The following is a 22,202-nucleotide window of genomic DNA, read 5'->3' as shown; positions in this document are numbered from 1 at the left end:
ACCTGGCACAGAAGCATTTCCAAGGTTCCTTTTCAGGACACAGCTCAAAGTTTCCACCATCAGCCAAAGCAGAGTTCCTTGTGCCTGGTTCCCTGTCCCCTGCAGGTTGTGGCTGCTCCAGGACAATCCCAGAACCTGGGTACAGCTCATCCTCCTCTGCCTGGGATGGGAAGATCCCACTGGTGTCACTCCTCACATTTTCCAAACAAAGAAATGAGTATTTGTCTTAGCTGAGAGCATCCTATTGATTTATGCCACCAGCCCAATTCAAGAGTCCAGGCTGTTTTCTCTAATACAGGCCAGCCAGAAAATGTTTGTTTTTCAAATTATGCCAGGTTCCTTATGTTCTAACCAATGCTATGTTCTTATATTTCCTATATTTCTTATATTCTAACCAATATCAGTTGAGGATGAAAATGTTTGTTTTTCAATTTATGAGACATTTCTTATGTTTTAACCAATGCTATGTTCTTATGTTTCTTTTATTCTTACCAATGTTATGTTCTTATGTTTCTTATGTTCCAACCAGTATCAGTTAGGGTTGAAAATGTTTGTTTTGCAAATTGAGTTTTTCAGATTTTCCAAATTATTTCAAATCATGAAACTCAAAATATGAGTTTGTTATATTCTAAACAATGTTATGTTCTTATGTTTCTTATATTGTAACCAATGCAATGTTATGTTTCTTATATTCTAACCAATATCAGTTGAGGATGAAAATGTTTGTTTTTAAATTATGAGATTTTTCATATTTTCATATTTTTCAAATTATTTCAAATTATAAAACTCAAAATAGGAGTTCCTTATGTTCTAACCAATGTTAAGTTCTTATGTTTCTTATATTCTAAACAATGTTATGTTCTTCTATTTCCTATATTTTTTATATTCTAACCAATATCAGTTGAGGATGAAAATGTTTGGTTTTCAAATTATGAGATATTTCAAATTATGAAACTCAAAATATGAGTTTATGTTCTAACCAATGTTATGTTCTTATGTTTTTTATATTCTAACCAATATCAGTCGAGGATGAAAAATGTTTGTTTTGCAAATTATGAGATATTTCTTATGTTTTAACCCATGTTCTTATGTTTCTTATGTTCTAACCAATATCAGTTGAGGATGACAAAAACTTTTAAAAAGGTTTTAAACCACGACAAAACCTGTTAAAAAAGGTTAAAAAACTGAAACAAATCTCTTTATACACAATACACAATCTCTATATACAATGCCTGCCCATTTTGCAATGAAGAGAAGCAAAACTAGTAATTTGAATTTTTTTTTAACACTAACGTCACAGCACATTTGCAAGCAGAATCAGGCATAATTTCATTTCTGCAACCTACCCATTAAAAGGGCTGCCAGATTTGATATAAATTTTCCTCTACAAAACAAACTGATTAAATGCAGACTGAACTGGAGTCCCTAAAGCTTTGTCACAGCAAACTTCACGCAGCACTTTTGTCATTTGCAGGTGGAAACACATCAGAACATTCATTTTCAGCCTCATTTTCAGCACCTCGTTACTCTGCAAAGTAATATTTTGAAGCTACGAATAGGATCTAAATTATTCAGGGATGGAAAAAACAAATCCATCTCCTCTGGAAAGGAAAGCAGCAGCTGCTGAGAGCAGAGCAACTCTTCTCCCAAGGCCAAATCATCAGCAATGCAAATACCAGTGGGGAAATGCAGCAAAGAAAAGGTTTTCTAGGAATATTCTTGCAGGGAAAAAGGGTTTTGGAACATTTAGGGTGGAAGAGACCTCCCAGAGCATTGAGTCCAAGCTGGGACTGATCCCCAGAGTGATCAATTTAAATTAATTTAAAATAAAATTTTAAAGTTCAAATAATTTTTTATATATATATACATATATATATATATATATATATATATATATATATATATATATATATATAACATGTATTTAATTATTTATATATAAATATATATAATATATATTAATAATAAATATTAATTTATATATAATAATTTAAAAATTTTAAATGTCATTATAATTAAATTAATTCAACATTAAGTTAAAATTAATTTTAAAATAATTAAATTTTAATAAAAATAATTAAAATTATCATCTTAAATAATTAAATTAATATAAAATTAATTTTTATTTAATTAATTTAAAACCTGCAGTGTTTACCTATAAATATACAAGACCACATATCAGGTTTTAACGATTTTTTTACAAATCCATTTCTCACATCAAATGAGCAGAAAAGGCAGAGGGAGAAGGAATCTCCTCAGCATCACCTGAGGTTCTGACCCAGTCACACCTGGAGCTGCTTTTTCCATGGATATTTCAAATACCAGGCTCAGGGAGAGTTTAAATGAGGACAGGGAAAGAAGGGGAATGGGCAAAATTTGCACAGATTTAATTCTCTGAGCACATGGAGGAGGAAATTTGCAGATTTAATTCTCTGAGCATACAAAGGAAGAAATTTGCAGCATTCTTCCCAAAAAGAAAAAGGAAAAAAGTCCTGTAGGAAGGGCAGAGAGGACAGAGCATAAAACTCCACTTTATTCTGTTATTGAAGTGTTGGAATTGGAGTTTCTGTATCAACTCTCCTGCCTGAATTGCAGAACTTCAATAGGATCAGAGGAATCAGCATTCAGGTTTTTCACTGCACTAAGGATTTACTCTATTTTCCTTATGAAATTATGAGTGTTTCTTTATTTCCTTTTGAAAACATGAATTGTTTGTTTATCACCCCATTATTGCTCTCTTAACTTTGCCTTATGACTGAATTGCATAAAGTTGTATTTTAAATGGTATAACCTAACTAAGCTGACATTATTATTAATTAATTATCACCCTATGCCATTCCATAGGGTAAATCCCTTCTTTGCAGCATTCTTCCCAAAAAGAAAAAAGAAAAAAGTCCTGTAGGAAGGGCAGAGAGGACAGAGCATGAAACTCCACTTTATTTTATTATTGAAGTTTTGGGATTGGGGTTTTTTTCACCATCCACTCTCCTGCCTGAGTTGCAGAACTTCAAAAGGAGCAGAGGAATCAGCATTCAGGTTTTTCACTGCACTAAGGATTTACTCTATTTTCCTTTTGAAATTATGAATTGTTTATCACCCCATTATGCTCTTATTGCTCTCATAACTTTGCTTTCACTAAATTGCATAAAGCTGTATTTTAAAAGGTACAAGCTAACATTAATCTGACATTATTATTAATCTTACCCTATGCCATTCCATAGGGTAAATCCCCTCTTTGCAGCATTCTTCCCAAACAGAAAAAGGAAAAACGTCCTGTAGGAAGGGCAGAGAGGACAGAGCATGAAACTCCACTTTATTCTGTTATTGAAGTGTTGGGATTGGGGTTTCTGCACCATCCATTCTCCTGCCTGAGTTGCAGAACTTCAAAAGGATCAGAGGAATCAGCATTCAGGTTTTTCACTGCACTAAGGATTTACTCTATTTTCCTTTTAAATTATGAAAGTTTCTTTATTTCCTTTTGAAATTATGAATTGTTTATCACTCCATTATTGCTCTCTTAACTTTGCTTTGTCCTGACTGCATAAAGCTGTATTTTAAAAGGTACAAGCTAACATTAATCTGACATTATTATTGATCTTACCCTATGCCATTCCATAGGGTAAATCCCCTCTTTGCAGCATTCTTCCCAAACAGAAAAAGGAAAAAAGTCCTGTAGGAAGGGCAGAGAGGACAGAGCATGAAAGTCCACTTTATTTTGTTATTGAGGTGTTGGGATTGGGGTTTCTCTATCAACTCTCGTCCCTGAGTTGTAGAACTTCAAAAGGATCAGAGGAATCAGCATTCAGATTTTCCACTGCTCTAAAGGTTTTAATCTATTTTCCTTTTGAAATTATGAATTGTTTATCACCCCATTATTGCCTATGCGACTGAATTGCATAAAATTGTATTTTAAAAGGTTCAACCTAACACTAATTTGACATTCCATAGGATAAATCTTTGCAGCATTCTTCCCAAAGAAGGAAAAGGGAAAAGTAGGAAGGGCAGAGAGGACAGAGCATTAAACTCCACTTAATTTTGTTATTGAGCTATTGGGATTGGGGTTTTTTCACCATCCACACTCGCCCTTCCCTCCTCTGTGACTCACAGCTCTCTATGGGCCAGGAGCTGTGGGTATTTATGAGCCAAACGTGTTCCAACAGCTCAGAGAATTTTAGAAACAGCTTCCAGCAGCTCTGGAGAGCCTCAGAGCAGCAGGTAGCCAGGAAAGACCACGGTGCTGCCAATTTTAACAGCAGAATGATTTGTTCTCTTAAAAAAAAAAAAAAAAACCTCACTTTTCATTGGCTCCTTTATTTACCAAGGACAGATTTGGGTGGGGAATAGAGGGAAGAGTTTCTTCTGTGCAGCCAGATGGAATTCCAAACCCAGTTATTTAGGCAGGGAGTTAAGGGGAAGATGTCAAAATATGTTTTCCATTAAGGTAACAGCAGAAAACACGAGGTTTAAAATACAGCATACAAACAATTCCTGCTCTGCTACCAGAACTTTTGCCAACAGGAGGGATTTGATCACCAGAGTTAGCTTAAACCAACAGCAACAGAGTTGTAAGGCAGAAATTTGGTATTTTATTCTGAAATATTTGCTTGGGGTGCTGCTTGCCATCAGACTTCAGTCAAAATAAGCCTTAGCAAATGATATGTTAAACAATCTCATCTGCCTGTTTCAAAGGCAGAAAAGCCAAGTAGATTTTGTTAATCCTGAATTTCCAGTTCAGCCTTCCAACAGAGAAGGGACATTTTTTGCTCTTATTCACCATGTGAGAGCAGCAATCAAGATATTGACAGCAAATTTTAACAATCAATAGAACACTGAATTTTTATTTATTTTTTTTTTTTTTACTGGAGAAGTTTTACTTTCTGCAGATGGAAGGGAGAAGAAAAAAGAGCACCATCAGCTTCCCTGCTTCTGCACTTAGGTGCTGTGGCAGAAAGAACTCCAGAGGGAATAATTCTCATTTTTCTGCACTCCAGCAAAGAGGGGTTTGGAGGAGTCACAGGGAAAGAGGCAGTGACAGCTGAGAGGAGGGGAAAGGGAGAAAAAGGGGGAAAAGGAAGAAAGAGGAGAGGGAGGAGAAGAGAAGAGAAGAGAAGAGAAGAGAAGAGAAGAGAAGAGAAGAGAAGAGAAGAGAAGAGAAGAGAAGAGAAGAGAAGAGAAGAGAAGAGAAGAGAAGAGAAGAGAAGAGAAGAGAAGAGAAGAGAAGGTAGAAGAGAAGAGAAGGTAGAAGAGAAGGTAGAAGAGAAGAGAAGAGAAGGGAGAAGAGAAGAGAAGAGAAGAGAAGAGAAGAGAAGAGAAGAGAAGAGAAGAGAAGAGAAGAGAAGAGAAGAGAAGAGAAGAGAAGAGAAGAGAAGAGAAGAGAAGAGAAGAGAAGAGAAGAGAAGAGAAGAGAAGAGAAGAGAAGAGAAGAGAAGAGGAGACATTTAATGAAATGGTGTTTGCAGCCTGGCTCTCCAGTCTCTAAGGGCCAAAGCTGAGGCTGGACAAGGGAACAGATTTTTAATATTAAAATCCTGTGTTTTTACATTATTGGACCTTATTACTGCCTATATCCTCTAACCAACCTGCTCCTGTTTGGGAGGAAATCATTCTTCCAGGGAACAGACAGTAGCTCAACTCTTATATTAGCTTTCTGATACAGGGAAAATTAGTAAAATTTTTATAAACCTGAGCAAGAAAAAGGTATAGAAATCACTGCAGAGTGGCCACAGGCTGTCAGTTGTCACCAACTTCCATTCACTGCTGTGCTATGATGGTTATAAACCTGAAGTGTAAAGTGGAAATCCATCCACAGACAATTTACTTTTCCCCAGCAGAATATTGCATGATGTTGTGGCTAATCACATAATTCAATCCTCATGTATTCAGAGATCACTCAGAAATCAGGAGAATGCATTCAAAACCTTCACTGCGTGGAATATTTCATTGCCCAAACATCACAATATAAATTCAAGCAAGTAGCTGCCAAAAGAAAAAGTCAGAACAGAAATTCCTTAATGATTGACTAAGGAGAGACTCATCACCAAGGAATTAAGTAATTCTTAGGGGAAAGTGAATTAAAATTGCAGTGTATGATGTATTAATTATTTGGTGGCAGTTGAAGAAAAAAGCTTGGGTTTTAAGGACACAGCTGGAGGAATTTAACCCATTATATAAATTGACTTTTTAAACGTGCAAAAAGGGAAATCTGAGTTTCACTGGGTCCTGCAAGCAGAGCAATGTGGAACAGAAAGTTTTACTCATCTGCAGTTCATTTTTGTTCCAAAATTCCCTTTTTAGAGCATTCTTGCTGTGTGTTGATCTGGATTCACTCTTCAGGTAAAACAACCTGAAGAGTGATTCTGGAATCACTTCAGCAAGAAATGCCCCAACCACTATTTCCCCCAAATTTCTGTAACTAAACCATTTCTCCAGGGGTTTGTTGGCTGTTCTCTGAATTTTTTCAGCACTAAAACACAGCTCTGAGCATCATCTCTGCATCTCCAGCAGCTCAAGCCCTGCAGGATCCCTGCCCCCAGCAGGAAATTTTTAAATAGGAAAATAAGAAAATCCTCTGGAGAGGGGTTTTTCCTGAGGAATCATTTTAAGGGAGCAGAAAGAAGCCCGGATGTCTCTTCCAACCAAACCATTCTGGGATTGTCTAAGTGCCACTGCATTAAATACTCCAGGAGGGCACAAAACAGAAAAATAGTGGCACCATCCCAAAAAAGAAGAAAAAAAAAAAAAAGGAAGCAGAGCAATAATGACACCATCCCCAAAAAATGTGTGTCTTGTTTTGATCAGTGAGTAAAGCTACAAGCACCTGAGGCTTTCAAAGCACTTTAGAAATATTAATCCTTTAGGAGTTTGCCCATCTTAACTTTCTGGGTTCTAGGGGAAAACAACAATAACAACAACACAAAAAAACCCACAAAAAACCAAACCAAACAAACCAAAAAATCCCCAAACAAACAAAAATAAGAAAAAAAAAAAAAAATCAAAACAACAGGGATTGAATTATTCCCTACTGGAAAATGGAAATGAAAGCACACAGCAAATAAAGCAGAATTTCCCAAACACACTCTGAAGTGCCAAAGGATGTGGATTGTGGATCAGAGGAATATGGGGCTGGCTAGATCAGAGATTAATTTGTGCCTCAGGGGACTCCTGGCACAGGGGAGTCTAAGGTGGCACAAAAACCCCAGTGAGGATGGAGTCCAGAGGCAAAGAGATGAATCAGAAATGTGGAATAAACACCCTTGGAACTGCACTTGATCACAATTTACTCTTAGAAATACATAATGTGTCTGTACATGTATGTATAAGGTATATTTTATATATCATTGTGCATAAATATCTAGGAAATAACCCAAATCCCACAGACACTGGTACAGCTGCAGCCCCAGGGCCTGAAAAGCCAGAGATTTTCTTGTGACAGTCACACCCTCAGATGTTTTGATATGAAAATGTCTCCTTTCAGTCCCCAGCAAACAAGTGGTGATTTTGATATTCACAACCACAGAGCCTGCAAGGAACCTGTGGGGCTGATGGCAAAGCACATTTCCCCACAGGGCAGCAGTCAGGGACTGCAAAATCCTGAGCATGATGAGGGGGATCAGGTTTGTATGGCAGATTTTACCTATGAAAAGGGGCTGAAAAGGACAAAGTGGTGCACAGAGAGACTCACTGCAATCCATTCTCTGTCTTTGTTGTGATCACAGAATCGTGGTGATGCCTCAGGTTTGAGCTTTTGTGTTTTTCAGATTCTGTGCTGCTTTATGTGTGGGTCTGGGATTCACATGAGGGGATGGTGAGCTCTGTGCACAGAGCAGGGAGACAAAACAATTCCTGCTCCAGCTGGGGACCAAGGACAAATGATCCAAATCTCAGGCCCAAGAGCACAAACAACGTGGGCTGGACACAAGAAGGATGGGACTGCATGGATTAATTGGATAATTAACTCCAATATGCAAATGGAGCAGAACTTACAAAAGTGAGAGACCCTGTGATCAGTTGTGCATTTTGTGACCATTTTGGTTCACCTTGGGTGCAGCCCTGGCTGGGCTCTTGTGCTGCCCAAGGTGGATCCATTGAGGCCTCTTAATAAATCCTGCTTTATTCTGTAACTCTGTCCAGTCTCCTTTCTAGCTCAGCCCTCACAAGGCATCAACGGAATGGTTTGGGTGGGAAGAACCTTGGAGAACATCTGGCCATGGCAGGGACACCTCCCACTGTCCCAGGGTGCTCCAATGTCCAGCCTGGCCTTGGGCACTGCCAGGGATCCAGGGGCAGCCACAGCTGCTCTGGGAATTCCATCCCACCCCCTCTCCACCTTCACAGGGAACAATTCCTTCCAAATACCCCACAAAAATCTCCTCTTTTCCAGTGGGAGCCATTCCCTGTGCGCTGTCCCTCCAGGCCTTGTCCCCAGTCCCTCTGCAGCTCTCCTGGAGCCCCTTCAGGCCCTGCACGTGGCTCTGAGCTCTCCCTGGAACCTTCTCCTCTCCTGCCAGGGAACATTTCCTGCCCCATATCCCATCTAAATGGCATTTCTTTCCCACCTAAATGCCACTTTTCCAGTGGGAAGTTGTTCCCTGTTCTGACCCTCCATCCATTGTCCCCAGTCCCTCTCCTGGAGCCCCTTTAGGGCCCTCAAGGGGATCTGAGCTCTCCTTGGAGCCTTCTCCTTTCCTGCCAGGAAACAATTCCTGCCCAATATCCCATCCAAATGTGGGGTTTTTTTCCCATCTAAATGAGTTTTTTTCCATCTAAATGGTATTTTTCCCATCTAAGTTTCACTTTTTCAGTGAGAGCCATTCCCTGTGTCCTGTCCCTCCAGGCCTTATCCCCAGTCCCTCTGCAGCTTTCCTGGAGCCCTTCAGGCCCTGCAAGGGGCTCTGAGCTCTCCCTGGCTCCATGGGGTTTATCCCTAATTAACAGGGTAATTAACAGGGTTATTAACTCAAACAGCCCCGAGGTTCCTGCCTCAAGAGGAGCAGAGCCCATCCCAGCAGCCTGGGTGACGCAGCTGTGCTGGAATGTCCTGGCACAGAATAATTAAATAATTAACCCTCCTTCCTCGGCGTGAGAAGATCTCTACTAATTTAAATTAAATTCTCTATTAATTTACTAAATTTATTTTAATTACTAAATTTAAATGAAATTGCTAAATTTAAATTACCAAATTTAAATTAAATTACTAAATTTACTAAAATTACTAAATTTAAATTAAAACTCTCTACTAATTTAAAATTTATCAACTATACAAACTCTAAAATAAGAATTTAATGCTATATTACTGAATAATTTATAAAAACTTAATAATTAATGAATAGATGTAATAATATTAAATATTTAATTAATAAATTAATAATAAAATCTGTCAACTATTACAAACTCTAAAATAAAAATTCACTGCTATAATACTTAATAATTATATAATTTAATATATATTAATTATGTATATAATCTAATTAATTCCTAAGTATTATCAATTTCTTTGATAATTATTATTATAAATTTATTTGATAATTATTATCATCAATTTCTTTGATAATAAATTTCTTTCTTGTCACTACATACATTATTTTTACTCTAATGTTTCCTCATAACAAAAAATATTAATAGTAACAACTCATGTCATAAACATGGACCCCAACAGATCTCTGAGTTACACCAGGAGTAGCAACAACTTTGCTTCTGCAAGCCCAACTCAGCTCAGAGGGGTGCAGGACAATGTGGCAGAGGATGTGCCTAAAATATGAGGGTGAACTTTGCATTTCTGGTTTGAGGGGTGCTGTTTCTTCCATATTTTTCATATAGAAAAAATTACATTCTGCATGCAAGCAGCTGTGAGAGCTGGGCAGGCAAGCCCCAGGTTCTTTAAGGGGTTTAAAGAAATATTCTGTGGAGGATATTTCACCTTCCTGGCAGGTGGAAGTCTTCTAACAGAGGTTCACATCTGTCACATTAAGGAGAATAAATATTTGCTAGGAAGAAGGAAGCTTTGAAGACCAGCCTGGTGACCAGGAGCCATTATTTCTCTTCTTATTTGTACCTATTAAAGAAAAATTTCCTCCCATGATTGGTCATTTAAGGTCATGAATATTTGAAAAGATCTGTGTTTCATCTCCTTTGGGGGGAAGGGTGGGGGTTTGAGCAGCACAAGAAATTGTTTAAATGCAGGACAAATTAAGCAGAACCAGTCCATGTGCACTTAATCCACATTTCACAGCCCAGAGGTGAATTTTGAGTTGTTTTTTAGACTGGACCATCCCAGACAGCTCAGGGAAGGAGGAGAAAAATATCCTTGCACAGAGCAGCGAGGTGACAGCACTGACAACAGCAGCTCCAGCACACCCAGAGCCTGAGCTTATCTCCCAACTGCTTCCTCCCAGCTTATCAGAGGCTGCACAACCTCCCTGCACTGCCAAACAAGAGCCTGGCTAACAGAAAATATGAAAGTGTTGGTGAGAAAGGCCCCAGAGCTGCTGGAATATCCAGCTCTGTGCAGGATCCATCCTTGTTTCCCATGAGCTGCACAGAGAAGGGTGTGCACACTTCATTGTCCACCTCAGCACACACCTCCAGGAGCCTCCTGCTCCAGCCTGGGCTCACAGAATTCCAGAAAATCCTGAGCTGGATCCCACAGGGATCATCAGTGCAGCTCCTGGACCTGCACAGGATTCATCACTTCATCCTCATGCTTCCAAATGAGTGGGGCACTTCCAAAAGAAAGAGCCCAAACCTCACCCTGACACCCCTGGGAGCTCTGTCAGTGAGGGGCTGGGAGCACAAACCCTGTGAGGAACAGCTGAGGGAGCTGGGGGTGCTCAGCCTGGAGAAAAGGAGACTCAGGGGTGCCCCCATCGCTCTCTGCAGCTCCTGAAAGGTGCCTGTGCTCAGCTGGGGCTGGGCTCTGTCTGCAGGAACTGACACAACCAGAGCACACAGCCTCGAGCTGCACCAAGGGAAATACAGGTTGGATATCAGGGAAAAAATGTAGTTTGGGTATTAGGAAGTTGGTGAGATCCTATCCTATAGGCAGGACATTAGGAAAAACCTAATTAGCATATTAGGAAAAAATCAGCTCAGCTCAGGATCAGATCTTGGAGAAAATCAAGAAGGGAACAGAAAAAGAATCCCAGAATGGTTTGGGTTGGAAAGGACCTTAAAGCTCCTCCTGTTCTGCCTCCTGCCACCTTCTCACCACCCATCCAGGAACACTTCCAGGAAGCCTCAGCTTCTCTGGGCAATCTGTGCCACAACCTCATCACCAACAAAGGGAAAATTCCTTCCTGACATTTCATCTAAACCTGCCCTCCCTTCAGTTTAAGCCATGTCCTTTCACATGAGTTGATGCTCTAATCCAACAGCACCTAAAACATGAGAAACCCTGTGTGCAAAAGCATCATCAGATGCTCAGGTGCTCCAGAAGTCAATCATCCATCATAAATAACCTTCACAAATCAGGGGAACACAATAACTTCCACCAGCACTTCACTGAGGCCATCACTATTGCTGTGTAGCACTGCTGGATGTCTCTATATGATAATAAAAATAAAAATAAAAATTCAGTGCAAAAGGGCAAGGGCAGCTGCTTTATCTAAAACCTCCAGGACTCTCAGACACCAGAGGTCAGAAGAACAAGAATAACTGATATCATTCCCTGGGCAGGCTGAATGTTTAATCAGCTGTGTGTTAAGCCAGAAATTCTCCAGAACAGTTCCAGGGTTGTCATGGTGGCAATGGGATCTTAAGCTGATACAAGGAACAGTCTGACAATGACTAACCAGGTGGTTGTTAAGGAAATTGCTAATTCTGCTGAGGTTGTTTGCCTATAATCATTCCACCCCCACTTTTCCCCCTTCTCTCCTCTTTCCCCTGATGTTTCTTGTCATTCTTAACTAGTGACACCTCCAGAAGAGGCATCCTTAATTAAAGGCTCCATTCAGCAGGACCCTTTGCCTCGTGTTAACCTCAAAGAACCACCAGCCACGTAATCCCAGCCAAATTCCTGAATTCCTGGTGTTTCACCCCAAACATCACTTCATCCTCGTGCTTCCAAATGAATGAGGCACTTCCCAAACTCAGCCATGGAGACAGAACCATCTCTCTTCACACCTGGATTTGCTCCTGATGTGTGGAGCCCACAAGGACTCCCTCATCCCCAGCATGGCTGCAAAAGGGATGTTTGTGAGTTTGGAGAAGGGTTTGGTTCCTGATTGTAAAGGGAAAAATTTGCACTCCAAAGATCATTGGGAGAGAAGTGAATCCAGCCAGAATACTTTTCTCTAGAAGAGATGGAGGAAATTTAATTTTATGTGCCAAAGAGCAATATCAACCCTAAATTTCCTCTTTTTCAGTTTCAACCCATTCACCCTTGTCCTGCCACTCCTGATTCAGACATGCTGAACACAAACAGCAATTGCTGGGATTTGAACTGCTCTGAAAGGCCTGGAAGGTGAGCCCTGGATTTGACAGGGAGCCAGGAAATCTCACAGAATCATGGAATTATTTGGGTTGGAAAGGTCCTTAAAGCTCAGCCCATCCCACCCCTGCCATGGCAGGGACACCTTCCACCATCCCAGGTGCTCCAAGCCCTGTCCAGCCTGGCCTTGGGCACTGCCAGGGATGAGGCAGGCACATCTCTGGAAAACCTTTGGCTCACCCTCCTGTCAGTGAAGAATTTCTTTGGTTTTCAACCCTAAATTTCCTCTCTTTCAGTTTCAACCCATCCCCCTTGTCCTGCCAGTGCTGATTCAGAGATGCTGAACACGGAGCCATCCCCTGGAGCTCTGCTTTGTTCCTGCTCATGTTCCACCTTTACTTTGCCAGGATGAGACTTTGTAAAGATCAGAGATGCCCTGAAGAAGTCAGAGCATGGAGTCATCCTGATGCCTCAGGTTTGAGCTTTTCTATTTTTCAGATTCTGTGCTGCTTTAGTGGGTGGGTCTGGGCTTCACATGAGGGGATGATGAGCTCTGTGCACAGAGCAGGGAGACAAAACAATTCCTGCTCCAGCTGGGGACCAAGGACAAATGATCCAAATCTCAGGCCCAAGAGCACAAACAACGTGGGCTGGACACAAGAAGGATGGGACTGCATGGATTAATTGGATAATTAACTCCAATATGCAAATGGAGCAGAACTTACAAAAGTGAGAGACCCTGTGATCAGTTGTGCATTTTGTGACCATTTTGGTTCACCTTGGGTGCAGCCCTGGCTGGGCTCTTGTGCTGCCCAAGGTGGATCCATTGAGGCCTCTTAATAAATCCTGCTTTATTCTTTAGCTCTGTGTAATCTCTGTTCTAGGTCAGCCTTCACAAGGATGGAATGGTTTGGGTGGGGAGGAACCTTGGAGAACATCTGGCCATGGCAGGGACACCTCCCACTGTCCAGCCTGGCCTTGGGCACTGCCAGGGATCCAGGGGCAGCCACAGCTGCTCTGCAAATTCCATCCCAGCTCCTCCCTACCCTGCCAGGGAACAATTCCTTCCAAATACCCCACAAAAAACTCCCCTTTTCCACTGGGAGCCATTCCCTGTGTCCTGTCCCTCCAGGCCTTGTCCCCAGTCCTCTCTTGGAGCTCCTTCAGGCCCTACCAGGGACTCTGAGCTCTCCCTGGAGCCTTCTCTTGTCCAGGTAAGCACCCCCAGCTCTGCCATGGAACAATTCTTTCCCAATATTCCACCTAAATGGGATTTTTTTTCCATCTAAATCTCAGTGGGAAGCCATTCCCTGTTTTAGGTCAGCCTTCACAAGGCACCAGCCCTGCCAGGGGATTCAGGGACGTGTCTCAAGCTCCTCAGAGCCTGCATGAGGTACCTGCTGCTGTTTGTCCTCACACACATCCACACATCCTGCACATGAAGCCAAAGAAAAACTACCTCACACAGGAGAAAAAAATAAAAAACTGTGGAACCTGGATGGTGGGAATATGCACCAGTGAGCTCATCAGGGAGGAATAGCTCTACAGTCAATGTAATTATTATTTCTGTCAGCTTCTTGCTGAGGATTTCTTTCAGATTTGGGACAAGAAAACAAAGCATTTGATTTTTGTTTGCATATTCTTTACATGAAAGTCATTATTGGTGCAGCATTGTGTGACCTGTTCCTTTCACTGCAATGTTCTGTCATTAACCTCTTGCAAAGTTTCCTCCCACGACACATTTGTACAACTCTGAGACTTCTCTGCCATTTATTAAACTCAGAAAAAGAAATTTCTAATAGAAATCTAACTCAGGAATAAACCAAACTTATGAATTGTCTTTAAATGAGTTTTTAAATGCCTTCATTTGGGATTTCTACAGCTCTTCACTCCTGAGGACATCAGGAAATAGCCATGAAATTGTGGCTGGGTGTTGGGATGGATCTCAGGGAAAGGTTCTGTGATTTTATGACCAGATCAAGGAACCAAAACAGTTTCTAAAGCTCTGTTTGGGAAACTTCTTGCTCCTGTTGCAATTTAAAATACACCTTTTAACTTTATTGCAGGGCAGACACTGCCTAACCCCTGCAGTGACATAAGTGAGCAGGAATACTGTGGGAAGAGGAAAAGTTTCTCATTCACTGGCATGAAATCACATGTCTAGACATAACCACCTATTGTTTTAAGAACTCAGCTGAATTAACAACATCTAAACTTCTCTAGACATCACCATCTTTCATAAAACATCACCTAAAGCTGAAAGTAAGTTTGTTTTTTTCTCTTTCCCCCCAATCTGTAAATAATTTGTGTATTAACATGTCCTGAAATAATTTCTGAAATACAAACATTGCCATCCCTTATAAAACATCACCAAAAGCTGAAAGTGGGTTTGTTTTTTCTGCTTTCCCCCCAAATAAAAATAATTTGTGTATTAATATGACCATTAAATAATTTCCTCTCTGTGCTTTGTGTGCTAAGAAAAGGGACTGTAGGAAGTGCCCTGTACAAATGGATTCCTCTTTGCTCAGGGATTACAGGTTTGTGAAGGAAGGTTTTATGAATTTATGGATGATTATTCCATGAACTGCTTGGATTCCTCTGTTTAGAGGTTCACAGTTTGTGCTGAAAGAAGATTTTGTCACCTATTTATGAATTTATGGATAATTATTCCATAAACTGCTTGGATTCTTGTGTTAAGAGGTCCATGGTTTGTGCTGAAGAAAGGTTTTACCATCTATTTATGAATTTATTGATAGTTAATCCATAAACTGCTTGGATTCCTTCCTCTTTGCTCAGTAGGTAAAGGAGTCCATGGTTTGTGCTGAAGGAAGGTTTTGTCATCTATTTATGAATTTATGGATAATTATTCCATGAACTGCTTGGAGTCCTCTGTTTAGAGGTCCATGGTTTGTGCTGAAGGAAGATTTCATCATCTGTTTATGAATTTATGGATAATTATTCCATAAACTGCTTGGATTCCTCTGTTTAGGGTTCCACAGCTTGTGCTGAAGGAAGGTTTTGTCACCTATTTATCAATTCATGGATAATTATTCCATGAGCATCTTGGATTCTTGTGTTAACAGGTCCAGGGTTTGTGCTGAAGGAAGATTTTGTCACCTATTTATGAATTTATTGATAATTATTCCATGAACTGCTTGGATTCCTGTGTTAAGGGGTCCATAGCTTGTGCTGAAGGAAGGTTTTATCATCTATTTATGAATTTTTGGAGAATTATCCCTAAGCTGCTGGACAGACCAGGGAAGGCCAGCACGTTCCCAGACAATCAGCTGGATTTGTGTGTTTGAACAAAGGAATAAAGACTCGCCAGCCCAAATAAGACAAAACAACGAGTCTGAAAGGGCAGATTGCAGACAGAAACCTCCCCTTTGGGCGTGTCCAATATCGGCACCGCAGGCCTGGATCCAAATGGATCCCAAACCAGGTCCCAATGGATCCCAGCCCAGATCCCAATGGATCCCAGCCCGGATCTTGAGGGATCCCAGACTGGGTCCTGATGGATCCAGGCCAAGATCCTGATGGATGCCAGCCTGGGTCCTGATGGATCCCAGCCCTGATCCCAGTCTGGATCCCAATGGATCCTAACCCCAATCCCAATGGATCCCAGTGCAGACCCTGATGGATCCCAACCCGGGTCCCGATGGATCCTGATGGATCCCAATGGATCCCAGCCTGGATCCTGATGGATCCCAGCCCCAATCCCGATGGATCCTGATGGATCCCGGCCTGGATCCTGATGGATCCCAATGGATTCCCAACTTGGATCCCGATTGATCCCACCCCGGATCCCGATGGATTCCCAACCCTGATCCCGATGGATCCCAGCCCTAATCCTGATGGAACCCAGCCCCGATCCCACTGGATCCTAACCCAGCTCCCAATGGATCCCAGCCCTGATCCCAATGAATCCCAGCCCTGATCCCAATAGATCCCAGCCCCAATTCCGATGGATCCCAGCCCTGATCCTGATGGATCCCAACCCCGATCCCGATGGATCCCAACCCCGATCCCGATGGATCCTGATGGATCCCAGCCTGGATCCTGATGGATCCCAGCCCCAGTCCCGATGGATCCCAGCTCAGATCCCAATGAATCCCAGCCCCAATGCCGATGGATCCCAGCCCCGATCCTGATGGATCCCAACCCGGGTCCCAATGGATCCCAACCCCGATCCCGATGGATCCCAACCCCGATCCTGATGGATCCCAACCCCGATCCCGATGGATCCCAGCCTGGAACCCGATGGATCCCAATCCCCGGGGCCGGGCGGGCACGCTGTGCTCCCGCTGGCCCGCACCCAGCCCTGCACAGCTCTGGCATTTGTTCCGAGGGAGGCAGCCGGGGAGGGAGATGTGGGGTTAAAAATAACTCGGCACTTCCAGCAGAGACTGCCGAGAGCGGGCGGGCCCCGCCTGTTGAATCAGCACCGAGCCCGGGCTCCGCTTTTAGCTCGGCTCGAGCGGGGGAAATGGGCTGGGATCCGCCAAAGCCGCTCTGTGTACGGCCCTCCATGGGCAGGGAAAAGATGTTGTGATGAAACGTGGCAGCTGTCGGTGCTCCGAGGTGTTACAAGCACGGGGTTATTTAAAGACAATGAGTGGCGCCGGCTGTTCTGCAGCACTGAAGTTATTTTGGGGCAGAAAGTGGCTTTTAGTGGCAGGGAATACTCTCAGCTGGAGGATTTCCCCCAAAAAGCAGGAGAAATGATGTCATCTCGATAGTTACAGAATTCCAGGATAGTTTGGGATGGAAGGGAGCCTAAATCCCACCTTGCTCCACCCTGTCCCATGGGCAGGGACACCTTCTATAAGCCCAGGGTGCTCCAAGCTCCATCCAGCCTGGCCTTGGCCACGGCCAGGGATGGGTCTGATGGTGTTTACACACACAAAATGACACAGAAAGTGTATTTCTGATGTACCTTCCCATACCTGACACACAATTTAACACCAACTCTCTCTAGACCACACTCAGCCTTAAATCCTGGGATGGGTGACCCCATCCCTCCCTTCCCAGCCCGGCTGCAGGGGCTCAGTGTGGACCCAAGTCCCTTGATGCAGGAGATGCCTCCATTTATGGGCCAAATCTACAAGTTTATATGGCAATCCTACAGATTTATATGGTACTCCTACAAATTTATATGGCAATCCTACAAATTTATATGGTGGTCCTACAAGTCTATATGGCAAACCTACAAATTTATATGGTGGTCCTACAAGTTTATAAGGCAATCCTACAAATTTATACGGTAATCCTACAAGTTTATAAGGCAATCCTACAAATTTATATGGTAATCCTACAAGTTTATAAGGCAATCCTACAAATTTATATGGTAATCCTACAAGTTTATAAGGCAATCCTACAAATTTATATGGTGGTCCTACAAGTTTATAAGGCAATCCTACAAATTTATAAGGTGGTCCTACAAGTTTATAAGGCAATCCTAGAAATTTATATGGTGGTCCTACAAGTTTATAAGGCAATCCTACAAATTTATATGGTGGTCCTACAAGTTTATAAGTCAATCCTACAAATTTATACGGTAATCCTACAAATTTATATGGCAATCCTACAAATTTATAAGGTGGTCCTACAAATTTATATGGCAATCCTACAAATTTATAAGGTGGTCCTACAACTTTATAAGGCAAACCTACAAATTTATATGGTGGTCCTACAAGTTTATAAGGCAATCCTACAAATTTATACAATAATCCTACAAATTTATATGGCAATCCTACAAATTTATAAGGTGGTCCTACAAGTCTATATGGCAATCCTACAAATTTATAAGGTGGTCCTACAAGTTTATAAGGCAATCCTACAAATTTATAAGGTGGTCCTACAAGTTTATAAGGCAATCCTACAAATTTATACAGTAATCCTACAAGTTTATAAGGCAATCCTACAAATTTATATGGTGGTCCTACAAGTTTATAAGGCAATCCTACAAATTTATAAGGTGGTCCTACAAGTTTATAAGGCAATCCTACAAATTTATATGGTGGTCCTACAAGTTTATAAGGCAATCCTACAAATTTATATGGCGGTCCTACAAGTCTATATGGCAATCCTACAAATTTATAAGGTGGTCCTACAAGTTTATAAGGCAATCCTACAAATTTATAAGGTGGTCCTACAAGTTTATAAGGCAATCCTACAAATTTATACAGTAATCCTACAAGTTTATAAGGCAATCCTACAAATTTATATGGTGGTCCTACAAGTTTATAAGGCAATCCTACAAATTTATAAGGTGGTCCTACAAGTTTATAAGGCAATCCTACAAATTTATATGGTGGTCCTACAAGTTTATAAGGCAATCCTACAAATTTATATGGCAATCCTACAAATTTATATGGCGGTCCTACAAGTCTATATGGCAATCCTACAAATTTATATGGTGGTCCTACAAGTTTATAAGGCAAACCTACAAATTTATATGGTGGTCCTACAAATTTATAAGGCGGTCCTACAAGTTTATAAGGCAATCCTACAAATTTTTATGGTAATCCTACAAATTTATATGGCAATCCTACAAAACACTCTTTGAGAGGGCTAAAGGAAAGACCCCAGGGCGCTGCCTGCAGTGTCAGCCCCTCTCCAGGTGCTGCAGATTTCTCACAGGAGCAGAGCTGGCTCTTGGGGGCTTTGCTCCTGAGAGAGGAATTCATGAGATGCAAATGGCTCAGCAGGGAGATGCAAAGCAGGGGCGGCCGTGAGGGACCTGATTCTGCCTTTCCTCTGTGGCACTGGATGCTCCCATCCCCATCCCCACTGGGATCATTCCTGTTCTGCAAGAAGCACGCAGGGACAAAGAAATTCCAGCTGTCAACCCCTTCTGTCTGCACTTCCAGCCTTCAGGCCAAGATCCTGTTGTTACCTGAGAACTCAGATTCTGATTAAAAAGATGAGCAGTTCCAAAGCTCGTGGTTATGGGAACAGCTCTGACAACACCAACTCCAAACAACAAACCCCTGGAGCCTGCCCACAGCTGTGTAACCTCAAGGCAAATGAAACACATCTCACAGAATTCCAATCCATCTCCCCTCCTTTGGGACGGCAACACTGAGAGGTAAAGACACAGCTGGATGTGTTGGGTTTAACAAAAAAAAATTAAAAATGAGATTTTCATGTATCCAACACCTCTGTAGTCCTACAAGGCCCTGCTTTGGGGGTTTGCCTCAGCAGCCACCCAGAAATCAAACTGTTCATCCCAAACTCTCTCAGCAGACACAGTCAGACGTTGATTCAGCCCATTTTGAACGAGGTAACCACGACAGAGCCTCCCAAAATGCCTCTCCTTTTACTAAATGTGCCACTTTAAAATAAAACCTGAGACTGAACTGATCCTGCACTGGCTGAGGCAAACTCAGACTGAAAAGTGAAACAGCAGAGGCGAAGAGGGAAGCCCAGGAGCTTAAGATTGGTATTTAGAGACTGATTTTTTTCTTCTCTCTAAGCCAGGCGTTACTTTCTGTTCTCAAATAATTTGTAAGCAAGATAAACTTGAAAAGTTTGGGCCGAAGCAGATGAAAAAAGCCTCGAGTAAATGATTCCAAAGCTGAGCTCTCAGTTTAATCTACCAGTTAAAGCCTCAGTTTAAGGACATTCCAAATGCAAAAAGGTAAAGTAGATTTAACAATATTTAATAAAATTATTATTAATTCTGCTTTTTAGTTAGTAAGTCTCGCCTCTTTCAACTGCAAAGCCAAAATAAAGTCTCGGAGCGCTATCTAAGCAAAAAGAATGGAAACATTTAATCAGGGAGCGGGAACTCACGCTTGAAACAGGCACGTCCACAAAATCCCACTCTAACAGGAGATGAATCTTGTTTCACAACACACTTTATTCAAAACCAACAGCAGAAACCACATCAAGAACAGACGGCGGATGCTTGCAAACAGCTCTCGCTGCGATTTCCCCTCGTTTCTAAGCCCGGCTCGAGAAAGCGAGCGCCGAGATCTCCCGGCTCTGGCAAACTCCAGGGACGAGCTGGAGTTGAAATCACCTCCCTCCACCCCCAAAGAGGAGGAGGAGGAGCGCAAGGGGGCGACGGGGACAGCGCGGAGAGGGGGACGGGACAGGGGGACAGCATGGAGAGGGGGACAGCGGGAAAAAAGGACAGGGACAGCATGGAGAGAGGGACGGGGACAACATGGAGAGGGGGACAGAAGGAAGAGAAGGACGGGGACAGAAGGAGAGGCACGGGGACAGCATGGAGAGGGGGAGAGAAGGAAGAGAGGCACGGGGACAGCGGGAAGAGAGAGATGGGGACAGAAGGAAGAGAAGGACGGGGAGAGCAGGAAGAGAGAGACGGGGACAGAGGGAAGAGAAGGACCGGAACAGCATGGAGAGAGGGACGGGGACAGCATGGGGAGAGGGACAGAAGGAAGAGAAGGACGGGGAGAGCAGGAAGAGAGGGACTGGAACAGCGGGAAGAGAAGGACGGGGACAGCACGGAGAGGGGGACAGAAGGAAGAGAAGGACTTGGACAGAATGGAGAGAGGGAGAGCACGGGTACAGTGCTGAGCGGTACCGACTACAACCCCATCGGGCCCCCTCCCGACCCTGAGCGGACACTTTGGGGCTCGCGGACCGGCTGGGACCCCTCGGCAGCGCCGCGTCCCCGCCGGGGCCGGGATTGCGGAGTTCCGAGCAGCCCCACGGGGGAACCGGGAGCGCGGAGTTCGGGCAGCCCCGCGGAGCCGGGAGCGGCGGATCGCGGGCCCGCGGCCCCCCCGCCGGCCGGGCGGTGTCGGTTCCCGTGGCCGGGCGGGGCCGCGCTGCGGGCGGTGCCCCGGGGCAGCGGCCCCGGCCCGGGGAGGGGGAGCCCGGGGCGGTTCAGCGGCGCCGCCTCCGCCGCTCCCCCGCTCCCAACTTTCCGAGGGCGGCGCGACCGGCGCCCCCCGCCCCGGCGCGCAGCGGGTCCGCGCATCCCGCGCCGGGACAAGCCCGCTCCGCGGCGCCGGCCCCGCGCCGCGCCGGCCCCGCGGAGGACGCGGAGACCGCGCACATCCCTGCACCCCCCCCCCCCCCCCCCCCCCGGCCGCGGTCCCACTTCCAGCCCGTCACGGGGCAGCCCCGCTCACCTGCCGTCGCCGCCGGGTGCCGCGGGCTGCGCTGGGCTCCGGCCGCCGGGGCCGCGCGTTGCCGCCGTTGGCAAGTAACAGTCTCCAGGGCTACGGTCACTATGGCGCCGGGCGCCGGGTCTCGAGGCAACTGTTGCTACCCCGGCCCCGCGCGTCACCGCCCGGCCCCGCCCTGAAGAGGCGTGCCCGGCGTTTCTCCGCTTTCTATTGGTATAGCGCCTGCCTGTCACGCAAAGAGGCGAGACTCGAGGAGGGAAAACCAATGGCGTGGCGGAGGGGGCGTGGCCGGCCGTTGGCGCGCGGTTTGGCGCCTCGGCGCGGGGCGGGGCCGGGCGCATGACGCGCGCGCGCGCGGACGCGGGGAAGCTGTAAGGGGGGAGAGGGGGCGGGGCCTGCGCGATGATTTCACCTCAATAAATCACCCAAAAAAAAAAGAAAAAAATTTTTTAAAAGTTTCTTTTCCCGCTGTTAAACATTCCAAAGGGGCGGGTTGCCCATAGGGTTGTTGTTGGGTATTTTTTCTCACCAACTCCACGTGACATCAAGCCGTCGTCATGGCGACGGGGCGTGACGTCACCGACAACAACGGGTGGGAGCGGGCGGGGTTTGGGGCGAATTGGGGGAATTTCGGTGAAATGCTGCTGCCCCCCGAATTGGGGGAATATCCGGGA

At 44.0% G+C, this 22,202-nt stretch overlaps 1 protein-coding gene across 1 annotated transcript in view; it reads right to left on the bottom strand.

Annotated features, from left to right (window-relative positions):
- RFX2 (regulatory factor X2) overlaps positions 1 to 21,613 on the bottom strand; it is an 83,634-nt gene extending 62,021 nt beyond the window's left edge. Inside the window, exon 1 of the mRNA XM_059489690.1 lies at positions 21,532 to 21,613. The gene's annotated coding sequence lies outside the window, so the exon portion shown is untranslated. The remainder of the gene's footprint in view (positions 1 to 21,531) is intronic.
- Positions 21,614 to 22,202: the final 589 nt, after the last annotated feature.

This window comes from Ammospiza nelsoni, chromosome 27 (genome assembly GCF_027579445.1).
Source record: "Ammospiza nelsoni isolate bAmmNel1 chromosome 27, bAmmNel1.pri, whole genome shotgun sequence".
Lineage (NCBI taxonomy): Eukaryota > Metazoa > Chordata > Aves > Passeriformes > Passerellidae > Ammospiza > Ammospiza nelsoni.
This window is presented reverse-complemented; position numbering and strand designations above follow the sequence as displayed.